Source organism: Ruditapes philippinarum, unplaced genomic scaffold, assembly GCF_026571515.1.
Source record: "Ruditapes philippinarum isolate M1 unplaced genomic scaffold, ASM2657151v2 ctg3841_1_1_1_1, whole genome shotgun sequence".
NCBI classification, from domain to species: Eukaryota; Metazoa; Mollusca; class Bivalvia; order Venerida; family Veneridae; genus Ruditapes; species Ruditapes philippinarum.
In genome coordinates, this window is record NW_026865493.1 from 1 (window position 1) to 13,553 (window position 13,553).

Here is a 13,553-nt window from a genome sequence, read left to right on the forward strand (position 1 = left end):
AATAAAATGGCACAGTTAATCAAATTTGTCTCAGACAGTTCTAATGCGAAATCAAATTTCTTCATAAGAAGTACAGAACATTACAGATGGCAACACTTTAGACGGCTTTGATTGAAAAGCACTTGTCAATATGCTGACAATCAATGACAGCAGACTTCTTTATTTAAATATTTCATGACAAAACGATCATTTATAGCTTCCACTACAATCCCACAAATGTTACTAAGAAACAAATGCTGCACAAAAACAAGCAAGGAATGCATAAAATAGTTTATGATTTGATTGTAATCATTTTTTGTGACTTTTTACATTACATGAAAAACAAATCTTATTTCTTTAAACAATTTATAAATTTTCACTTACTTTTACACAACAATAGTCATATTATACATTTTAAAAAGACAAGAATAATATTTATAATAACACATAGTATTCATGAAATTCTACAGATATATAATTTTACAAGTCGTGTTAATTAAATATTTCAAGGAAATCATACTCACCCTAAAAATCAATTTCTAAGTTGTTTTGCTATAAGATATTCGGGTATATAGCTTATAGATAATTATTATATTTATAGACTGACAATAACAATGATTAACAAAGACGAACAAAGTCACAAATGTTTTATTAAAATAATCAAAATAAAACATGCTATTAACATGTAAATATGATTACAACAGTGTCCACGATAACTATTTGTCAGTTCTATTTCTTATAATAAATTTCATTAAAAACTGTTGCTACTATGCGAATAAATTCAAATTTAGGACATAAAACTATGAGTCAGACGGTACTTCGAACCATTTATGTTTCGTTCTAAATAACAGTTTCTAGGTTTCTTATTTGCTTTTATATTGCACTAAATAATTAACTGTCTGGGACATTTTTCATTTATTGAGAGCAGTGAATACAAATTATGTGAGATGGTTCATCAACACTTCAACTTTTCTTGTTTGTTTTATTCTATTCTTTTCCATCGCATTATTGTATTTGTCTAGGGAATTACGTGATTTGAATCATTTGATGTCATTGCGGGATGTCAGAAAGGGGTTGTGTAAGTAATTGACAAGAAAGTTTTACGGTGTTTTTTCAACAATATAAAATATTAACATACAATTAGGCTCAAGCTTATAAATTCAATTGTATTGTTTCTGTATTTAACAAACGTTATTACTTGCCAATTGTGATAACTTAAAAAAACACCCCTAAGCGACCACACTGAAACAAAAATATAAAACATTTGGAAGAGATTTTATAATAATCTAAAATAATGACAAAAATGTTATTTTTTGACAATTTAAAGAATAACTGATCACATAATTTAGTTTCAAATAGCTTCATTGGGCAAATGATTATATTTCTTTAATGTTTCTATCTATCTTGATGCTTGCATTTAAAAAGATATGTCAATCGATCTACTTACAATACATTAAGACATAACACGAAGTGAGCAATCTAGAACATGTATCCTTCGCATTATAAAAAAAAATAATATAGAATAATATAAAAAAACATTTATCAGCGATGACATCAGCACACACATGAAAATATTATAACCAATTTCAAAAGTATTTTAAACTTGAGTTCAAGAATGATATTTCTTGTAAACAAAACACTAAGTAGGCATATACTTAAAGCATGTAGACTAAAGTTAAGTCATAGAGTAAGATGACGTCAGCATGTCTTACCTTTAAATGTTTCTTCACCTATAATTCAACCGATTTTAATACTCAGGGAACATTTCCTTAGGATACACATGTACTTAACTAAAAGTTTTCTTAACACTACTAAATAGCAAAAACTCCACTACTCGTCGGCAATAGTTTTCTTTCGATAACTTGGTTTTATATTGTACATTTTATATTGAAAATAACATTTATTTTTGCACTATATTGTGTTTCTTGACACTTTAATGTATGGACTGATACATATTTAATGGGATTTGTGTGGTGAAATGCATTTATTCTTGCGAAGTAGATGGTTATACAGTTTCCTGACGAAGTAGTTGAATGATATAAAACTTTGAAATATAAATCTCGTGCAGCGTTAAAACGTTTTCTTTGTAATACAGATTTTTTACAAATATAGATTACACGGAACATGCTTATACTGTTTTGTGTATAATTGCTTTTTTCGGAAATACAAGTTAAAGATAATATATTTAAAAGATTAGTTCCTGCTTTTCAAAATGTAATGAAATCAGATTCAAAATGACATCAAAATATGAAATATGATAAACAAGATCAACAAGGAAAGGCAACGTACCATGAACGCAACACCCACACGATCCAGCCACAAGAACCAGTGGCAAGGAGCCCAGGAAGACCCCCAAAACGGCAGAGCATAGGCAGGTTAATCACTAAAATCATGCATAAGAAGTAATAATAAGTAAAGGGATGTTGCACTTATTCGTTATCCCTCGTGTATAATCAAACCAAGTCTGCAATTCTTATGTAATTTTGCTGTGATTAATGCTTCCGAGAGATCACTTTGTCTTCAGATTTTTATACTTCACAACAGTAGGTGTCAATTGCCGTGTTGCGGCTGAAAAAAAAATCCCCGTACTTCACTTCAGTTATATTTTCTGGTCCTTCGGGATCATTGATGCCAGTGCTATTAAGTGTTGAATATTGAGTACCGCTCAAGTCGGTGCTAGGGTGTGTGAGGGATGTTGCACCTATTCATTATCCCTCATGTACAGACTCAATCAAACCGAATCTGCAATTCTGATGTAATTTTGCTGTGATAAATGCTTCCGAGGGATCACTTTGTCTCCAGAGTCTGTACATGAGGGATGATAAGTGAGCTCCTGAATAATAAGCTGACAAAAATGGTTTAAATGCGACTAACATAATTCTGGATACTTGTAAATGGTATTAATGAAATATTTCGGATTTAGTCATGGTCTTGACTTTTAAAACTTTAAACATACTTACATCAACTTTTGCCTTTAAATCAAATATATTCAAAAACAACATAACAAATATCTAAAATTATAAAAAAAAACACCATTTTAATACAATTTTAAACATGGAATTTTCATAAGGTAATTTAATGCGATATGTTTTTGTGTGTTTGTTCAACACGTATTTTGTTCAATCATAGTAAGCAGCTTTCAGTGACATTATTGACCAAACACATTTAAATAGTACTGTATTGCAATGCAAATAAAATCAAATGGTATTTCTTGTCATTTTAAATGGATTTGCAAACCAATCATGTTTAGTGTAGGTGTATTATAATAAAAGATAAGTGTCCGGTATAAAATGAAGCAAAATACCACACCTCATAAACTTTCATCCTTACAAAATTCTGTATTGTGTAGGAAAAGGAAACCAAATAAATATCCGACACAACTAAATGCGTTTACCTCTCCACTGGGAATACTGAGATACTTAAGTAGTGTATTGAAATATTTATAAGCATGTTCAGGGACATGATAAAGCTAAACAAATCTTCAAAAAGCAGAATTTGCAATTTAGATATAAAAGTAAATAAATCAAATACACATACTAGAAAGAGTGAGGTTCATAACTAATTAAAAACAGTATTGCCTTTATTTTCCAGTCACGTGTGAAGGTCGGACGGATAGAAAGAAAGACATTGTTCTTTTTAGGACGATTAATCATGTTTTTAAGTTCCTTATCAATTTAAAGTAGTGTGGTGGTATATTTATATTTCACAACACGTGTGTGCCTCTCATTTTACTGAAATAGCACAGATCAATAAAAAGTGGCATGTTAGTTCTGTTAGTTCTACCTTTGTAAACAATGAGTGACATGTGAAAAGCTTCTTGGTAAGAATACAGAACAGAACAGAACAGAAATTTTATTCAAGATTTGTACATGGTACATCATCTTACAATTTGTACAATTTAAATATACTATACAATAGCCACATGACATTTAATGTATATAAATATAGCTATAGATCTTAACATACATGCTGTTAACAATGAAAATATAGATAAATAATACAACATGAAATATTCTATTTACTTCCTACATAGAGGATTAACCATTCATTATTACATATTATAAGACATGGATGTTCTATTAGCCATAGCATCTCTGATATAGTAAGCCAAGTTACACAATATTTTCTTATTATTACAATTTAACAATTCAATAAATTTGAACATACTTGGTCTAACATAGTAGTATCTCTTAATATATTTTACGAATTTCAAGAAAACAGGTACATACTAATATAAAATGGTATTCATCTTCAATATCAGGAAGATTACAATATATACAATATCGTTCATTTCTAGGAATTCTGTTTACACCATAACGTCCGGTTTGTATCAGTAATGCATGTGAAGACATACGTATTCTACTTATATAAGTTCTAAGATTTCCTGGTATAAGATCTAAATAATGTTCGTAACCAAACCCACTCTTCAAATTATTATACAAATTCAAAACTGGGCTACCATTAATGTCAGAATGCCAGTTTTGTAAAAAGTTATCTATTACACGTTGCTTAAATTCGCAGATAAAAGATTTATGACAAACACAACCTTGATTCTCCCATACATCCATAAAACCATAAGTGTACAACATATCTTTGACATTAGATAACCAATTACGTTTACCACTTGTACAATCATTATAAGACATATGATATATTTCTTTCAAAATAGTATTATCAGTTTGTAGCAGCTTTAACCAATATTTTACAATTTTTACATATCTTGTTACAAATAATGGATAACGTCCGAGTTCTCCGTAAACAGCTGCATTACATGTATTTAACCTAACATTTAATATCCTTTTACAAAATCTGAGATGTACTCTTTCTATTTCCTTTGACTTACTGTTACCCCATATTTCAGATGCATAACAAAGAATAGAACCTACAAAAGAATCAAATAACTGGCATAATATTTTAGGTTTTAAATTGTATTTCTTACAATTAATAAGTAAAATATTCAAGGCCTTCATAGCTTTTCCAACTAACTGCTCTTGGTTTAAAATAAATGTGCCAGTATAGTTAAAAATAACACCGAGGTAATTAAAATCATTAACAACATCTAGCTTTATGTCATTATACAAACATTCTTCTTCAGGTAATAACCCACCACGTTTCCTAAAAACAACCACTTTAGTCTTTTCTACATTGACTTCTAAACTCCACTTTTTACAATAAGTATATAAAAGACTTAAACTTGTATTTAACTCTGAAACTGAATTACCTAATATAACCATGTAATTAGCAAAAAGTAAAAGCATAAGTATAATGTCATTAATTTGAAGGCCACTACTAATGTCTTGTTCTAAGAATAATTCTACATCATCAATAAACAACGAAAATAAAATTGGCGAAATTACCTCCCCTTGACGTAGTCCTATAGCATATTCGAAAAATTCAGAAAAGGTATTACAATGTTTTACACAAGATTTTACCTTATTATACATATCTTTTACTATACGTAGAAGTTAACCTCTTATACCAAACTTATATTATTTCAACCATAAGGCATTTCTATAAACACAATCAAAAGCCTTTCGGAAATCAACAAATACACAATATAAACGTTTATTTTCATTTAGATATTTTTGTACTATAGACAACAATATATATAAAGTATCAACAGTAGATTTTCCTTCACGGAATCCAAATTGAGCATCAGATAATACATGATTTTGTTCACAATAATTAATTATTCTCTTATTGATAACTGATGTAAACAACTTTGACATACAACTAACAAGTGTTATGCCTTTATAATTGTTAGCGTTATCAGTGTCCCCCTTTTTATGTAACGGTATAATAATACCCTCCGTCCATGAATCCGGGAAAAAACCGGTATCAAGTATACAATTAAAAATATCACAAATATGGGACGCTAATATGTCGATTGATTCAATAAAATACTCGTTTAACAAAAAATCTTTTCCAGGAGACTTTCCCCTTTTTAATGATTTAACAGCACCGATAATTTCATCCACAGTAAAAGGTTTATCCAAAATTGCCTCCCCTTGCTCTAAATCGTCAAAATCGTACCCTGACACAAAGCTTTCAGATTCAATATTTTTAGACTGTAAAATATCATCACCTAATTCTGAAAAATATTTGAAAAAATCATCAATAGAAATATTGTTTTTAACATTATTATTACGTTTAAAATATTTCCAAAAACCTTTGGGGTTCGAGTAACGCAACATTTCAATCTCTCGGATCTTTGAAGCTCTATTACGACTACGCTTTAATTTTACAGTCTTTTTGTAGTTATGTTTTAATATACACAATTCTTGACATATTAAATTTACGCAAAGCGTTTAAATAAGTGCTTTTCGCCTGAACACATTCATAATCAAACCAGTCTTTATTCTTTTCATTATTTAAATTACAAAATGATACATCCTTTTTAACAATATGTGATTTAAAAAACAGTGATTTGGCAATATCTTGTATAATTGACGTAAAATCAGTAACAAGATTATTTACTGACGTTTTATTTTCAACATATATACAATTTGTCAGTGTATTGAAAACGGGCAATTTAGCAATAAGTTTAGCTCTAAATTCATTCTTGCAATTATCCGACCACTTGTATCTACAGACAAACTCATCATGTGAAATTCGTTCAATTTTTCGTGGCAAGTTACATTTTAAGAATACACTTATGTAGACAATGCGTGGTCTGATTACTTTTCAAAAGCTATGTGGTCAAATCTTAGTTTAATTAATTTTCCTGTGATTAAAATTGAAATATCCGCGCCATTTACTAACACAGAAAAAAAGAGGACTTAGGTTCAAAATAATAGAACTATATCAGAAAATACATGTAACTTTAACAAGATTGAATCGATATATTTCATATTTATAACAATTCAAAGTTAAATGTTTTACAAAATACAATGCGTACATTAGTTTGAGTCTTAAAGTATACCTTAACTATATAGATATATTTCCCGTAAAGGAAAAAGGACAAGAGACCAGCATTTAGTTATATTTATTCCAATCGAATGGACAAACGTGTTTTTAGAACATTTTATGTGTAATGCTTTCAGAACATATTTAGTGTTTATCACCTGAAGTAAGTTATATTAAATGTGACATTATTTATCTATATACTTCTATGTAAAATAAATTTGACCAAACCTGTATTTTTAATGTAATTTCCTTTTTTGTGATGCTTTTTTAAAATTAAGATTGACTAGTCAAATAAATATTGACCAGACGGTTCTTATTTGAAATTTAATAGGAAAACGGAATCAGAATTTGTCTCGGTTTTCAGACGTAAATTGACTTAAGTTTGTAAAGAAAGCTAATAAAGTATATAAATAGTATGTAAAGATATACAAATTTGATATATAAACGAGAAAACAAGATAATGTTTTGGCCTTTAAAATTTGAATTATTTTCTGAAATTAATAATGAAATAAATTATTCAGTGTGTATCTTCGACAAATAAACATTTATAAGCTGTTAAGTTGACGCTTTTTGCATTTGATAAATAGCTTTGATTTTTAATTTAAGAAAGCGATATAAAGAAGTCTAAAGAAAATGGAATTGTTTTGTATTTTATTTAAGAATAATACTACTAGACCTGTAGTCTTTATTTTAGAACGCACGTGGTGTTGAAGAGTTTGACTGTAAATAACAAATAACAGTCCACATTGACTATGTTTAGTAATAGACATATTCTTAAATATCACGTTATTATAGTCAGCTTTCAAAATTATCTATTTAATAAGAAATTTGCACAAAATATTCATATGTACTCAAGTGTAAATCTTATATTAATAATGATATATTTTAACGCAAAATTTATGATATGTAAATAAGTCACATTAGTATTTTCAAAGGGCCAAAGCTTTTCATATAAAAGATACTTTGATAATTGTTAACTGAAAGGAATTTGTTTCAAATTATTTTATCATACAGCACAGATCCCGTCCATAGCATTCTTTATTTACATAGTCATTTATTGCATAATTATAATGAATGGATCATGTTGAATACAGCGACCATACATTTTCAAGGTATGTAGGTTAAAGTAAAGTGTTAGAAATAAAAATATATGAATGAAAACACTATACAAATACATATATATCTAGATATAATTCCAAAATTATTTCAGCTACAACTATGTAAAACGAATAAATGAATAGTGTGCAGGCTTTGTTTGGCTAAGCCAGTTCATAATATTTAAGTGAACAAATATATTTTATGAATGCATAGCAATTGATATAAACATTTGTTAAAATATAAGCTTTTAGGCTATCATTGTAAAATCTTGTGTTATACAATTGTTTCGTCTATTTGAGAATACATTGTATCTGATTTGATTTTATATTCAATATCTGTAGCATCTAGGCCTCATCTGCATATATATTGCAAAAAATGATTTGCCGTCTGGAAGTCACTGTAAGAGACAAAGCAATAAGTTGTTTTGTTATATATTTCTTATGTCCTTTCTTCATTCCATTATTCAAATTTCGTTAAAGAATAAAGTAATAAGAATGGTTGCAATATATATTTTTTGTGTGAGTAATCATATAAGTATCTGGATAAGATTTATATATTGGCATATTGTTGTTTTTGTTGTTTTAGATTTTATTGTTTTGTTATTATTATTATTATTATTTTATCATGTACATAATTATATTCTTGAAATATTTTATATTTATAATTTAAAAAGCACTGACATAACCGTTTAATTTGTTGTTTTGCTATTCTCAACATCGTGTTTTCGTTCTGGAGATTGATATAGTATTTACATTTTCTGGTTGATTAGGTCATATTTAAGTTTCGTTTCTTTTTAAGGAAGAACATGTTCATTATTGTGTTCATCTAATACTGACAAATATATGAAACTGGAAAATACAGCATTTAGAATTGAACATAATTCTAGCTTTTTGATATATTTCATAGATTTGTATAGAAAGGTCCTTGTTTTCAATAGCTAATCGTTTGAAAGATTACAAAATATATGTGTTCAATATTATCTGAAAGTATTTCAAAATGGTCCAATTGCTTGCACAATATTGTTTTCTTTACAATTCAACTAAGGAACCGTTAAATACCTAATGCATCTGCTCTATCGACAAATCTTCTTTGAAGCAGATGATAATTCCTCTGCTTAAAAAGGGCTTAAGAGACAAATCTACTACAGTGTTCAAGCGGTGCAATATTATTCTTTTGCAGTTTATAACAAACATTGAAAAAAACAGATGCCATTTTGCGTTAACGTTTTTTCTGTTAAAGGAACTCATCTGAAGTCAAAAAGCCTAAACATTTTTTTAATTCTTATATAGACCAACTGGGACACCTTAAAAGGAAGATATGCAAAAGTCTTAAGAATATATTGGAAATTGTATTCCTGTGCTTTTTCTAGCCCGATTTGTGTGAATAGGGTCACAAAGCTTTTCATTTGTTGTTCCATTTTCACAAATAACATAATTATTCTGGAAAAACGGATTGAGCGAATTATTTGAAATGTTGCACATCGAATAAATCACTTATCTCGAAAAAAAGGTTTTCCAGTCCCGTCATGTCAAATAAACTCAATGGTACACGTGTCATTTTAAGTCATAAATGTAATATACTATATTGTACAAAAAAACTATATTTTAAAGTCAATGAGCAAAATTTATAATGATTTATAGTCAGAGTGTGTACACTGGAAAAGTCATTTGTGATATTCATGATATCCTTATTGATTACAAAATGCCACGAAAAAGACGTGAATTTGATGATATTGTGTACTTACGTGCTTCACCGAATTTATCTAAACCATCTAAATGTAACATTGGAAAAATCATGAAAGGTCTTTTTAAAATGGTTCTCAGAATACAAATTAACATACTTCTATTTGTCAGCTGCTGAGAAATAAAAAGATTGTGTTTTAAACAATTGTGTTTTTCTGTTATCAAAACTAGAAAAAAACAGCATTTTGTTTTTACATAATGCAAGCTTTTTGACATAATTTAAGGATGTATATACAAATGTATCTGTTTCCAATAGCTTATCTGTTGAAAGCGTACAGTAAGATTTATTCAATTATATCTAAAACGTTTCAAAATTATAGAATTTATATTTTTAATAAAAAGAAGATATTTTGCATAAAATTATTCTTCACAACTCAAATAAAGAACCGTTAAATACCTAGTAACCTGTTTCATGAATATAAAATCTTCTTGAAGCAGATGTTAATACCTCTGCCTTAGGGGGATTTAATGACAAATCCAGTATAGTGTTCAAGCGGTGCCAATACTAATCTTTTGCAGTTTGTTATAAACGTTGAATAAACAAACGAATAATACCATTTTGAGTTTACGTTGGTTGTTCGTTTGAAATATAAATTATGTAAATATTAAAACTATTGTATGACAATCAAAATCAATTCACTAAAAAGGAATTTGCGAGAATTATAATTATTTATATCAAGATAAATCATTATTATTGTAGACTGAAATATAAGTATGTAGTATTCGTAATATCATTTATAATTTCGATTTTCAAATGCCACGAAAAAGGCTTGATATTAGATTATATAAATGTGTAATCATTATTGATCAGAATTGGCATTTAATGTCTACAATACTTTTGAAAAATTATGAAAGATCACTTTAAAATTGTTCTCGGGATGACAAGGAAAAATGATATTCAAATTTGTCAATGTTTCAGAATTGCTATGATAAATGGGTTTTGGGAAATGATTGAGAATAACAGTATTTGTTGCATGTCTGGCTTTCATAATATTTGAAATATTAAAAATCGGGCATAAGAAAAAAGCCCAAACAAATCAATGTTATTATACAGAAATACATGGAAACAAATATATTATCATGATTATTTTTAGAGATGATTTGTTACGTAGTATTACCTCTCAGAACACTTTTGATAATTTCTGACAAAACTTTGACAATATGAATGAAATACAGTGCTTATTTTTCACATAAAAACAATTTGAGAAATTACTAGTATAAATTTACGAAAGTTAAAAATTTTGGCGATGAGTGTTTTTAAGTAATTCTTTGTAGCACTGATGCATTGATTTATTATCACTAAATTTTAAAGTATGCTGTTATTTGATCAATCTTCAATAATTGTCTAACATATATTTATTCGAGTGTGCAATAGACTGACCGGTATCAATTATAAAGATTTTAACAGGTAAGCTAGGAAATTTTAATGAGGATGCAGCACAAGATTCACGCATTTTGTAATGAACAAAAACACGACTTTATCAATTAAAGCTTTTTTACAGCAGAACATTATATTTAGAAAACAAAATGGCCATTTTTGCAAACCTTGCGTTCTTTTAAATGACGTAATTTGTTTTGAAATAATGTTATTAAGTTCGCTTTTTCAAATAGTTTTGAATTAATTGCACAGTCAACATGTCCGGACATAAAGATAAGAATGTTTTTATGAACTAAACATAACATAGTTGACGTTATGATTCGTTTCAAGATATAATCAAACACCATGAGCAAAATGTACCCTTTTCAATTATGTTCACAGACACCAGGTGGACAAAGTGATTGAAAGTGTATGTGACAGAAACGATATAGTATCAAATAAAAGTTTCGGCGTAGAAAGTGTAATTTAGTTTGATCATATGTTTAATGATTTAAATCACGACAATATATTGTCAGGTTTAATGTGTTATTCTTAAATTTGTCATCTTTTCAGTGATAACATTGACTTTTGACAGATGCCCACTATGAGACGTCTTTTGTTTTAGTGGTTTTGTTATTTCAGCGATCATTGCATGTATGATTGTAAACAGTTGTATGGTTTCTGTTTGCGTCATGGAATTGCTGAATCTAGAAACAATAATATTCGAAAAATAACTTTATCATTTCATATGAAATCATACCAATAAGACACAAAGCAAAGCAGTTAACAAAATTTGATAAGTATTTATTTATTATGATAAAAGATGAAAGGCAAAATTTTGAAAGGCAAAATTTGTAAAAAAAATTAAACATATTATAGATAGTTTCGGCGTTTCTAACTTTAGCCATGTTTTCTTTAATCTAGCCAAGATAAGTCTGACCTTACAATCAAATCTCAATTGATTTTACATCTATCGAATTCAAACATGGCACAGTTAATCAAATTTGTCTCGGACAGTTCTAATGCGAAATCAAATTACTTCATACGAAGAACAGAATATTATATTTGGAAGACGAAAACATTTGAGACGGCTTTGATTGAATAGCACTTTCCAATATGCTGACAATCCATGACAGCAGACTTCTTTATTTAAATATTTCATGACAAAACGATCATTTATAGTTACCACTACAATCCCACAAATGTGACTAAGAAATAAATGCTACACAGTGACAAGCAAGCAATGCGCAAATAGTTTATGATTTTATTGTAAACATTTTTGTGACTTTTTTTTTCAAATAATATATATAAAAAGATATCAATTGTAACTTATTCGTACATTTATTATTTACGATTATAAACAAAGTCACAGATGTTTGATTAAAACAATCAAAATAAAACATTCAATTAAAATGTAAGTATCATTACAACAGCTCTCATCATAACAATATGTCAATTTCTTATAAATAAATATACATGCATCTCATTAAAAATTGCTATTGTGCGAATATTGACACAAAAAAGAGTCAGACGGTACTTTGAACCATTTTTGTTTAGTTCTAAACGGTATCTAATTTCCATTTCTAGGTTTCATATTTGCTTTTATATTACACTAAATGATTGACTGTCTGGAACACTTTTCATTAATTGAGAGTTGTGAAGTCAAATTATGCGAGATTGTTCAACAACAGTTCGACTTTCCATGTTTGTTATATTCTATTTCCACATTGCGCATTATTGTATTTCTCCAGGGTATTACGTGATTTGAATTATTTGATGTCAGCAAGAGGTTATAGAAAATTTAACGGTGATTTTTCAACACTTAGCATAGAATATTAACTACAATTAAGTTTATGCTTATTATTTCAATTTTATTGTCTCTCCAATTAACAAAAGGTAGTACTTGCCAATTGTGATTTAATTTACTTTAAAAATTCACTTGAGCGACTTAAAATTTCATTCAGCTTTTAAACTACCTAAGAAACAGTTATCTCAATAATGTTGTATATCTAAACTTTTTAATAAAGATTGAACAAAAGTATGAAACATTTCGATGAGCTTTTATAATAATCTATAATAATGACAAGAATGTTCTTATTTGACAATTTAAACAGTAACTAATCATATAATTTAATTTCAAATAGCTTTATCAGGCAAATGATTATATTTCTTTAATGTTTCTATCTACGTATCTTGATGCTTGTATTTAAAAGATATGTGAGTCAATCTGCTTATAAAATCTTACAATACAGGCATAACACAATGTGATCAATCTAGAACATGCATCGTGTGCATTATAAAACAATAATATAGAATAATGTAGAAAACATTTATAGGCGATGTCATCAACACAAATAAAGATATTATAACCAATTTCACAAGCATTTTAAACTTGAGTTAAAAATGGTATTTCTTTTAAACAAAACACTAAATACGCATATACTTTAAGCATATAGACTATATTAAAGTCA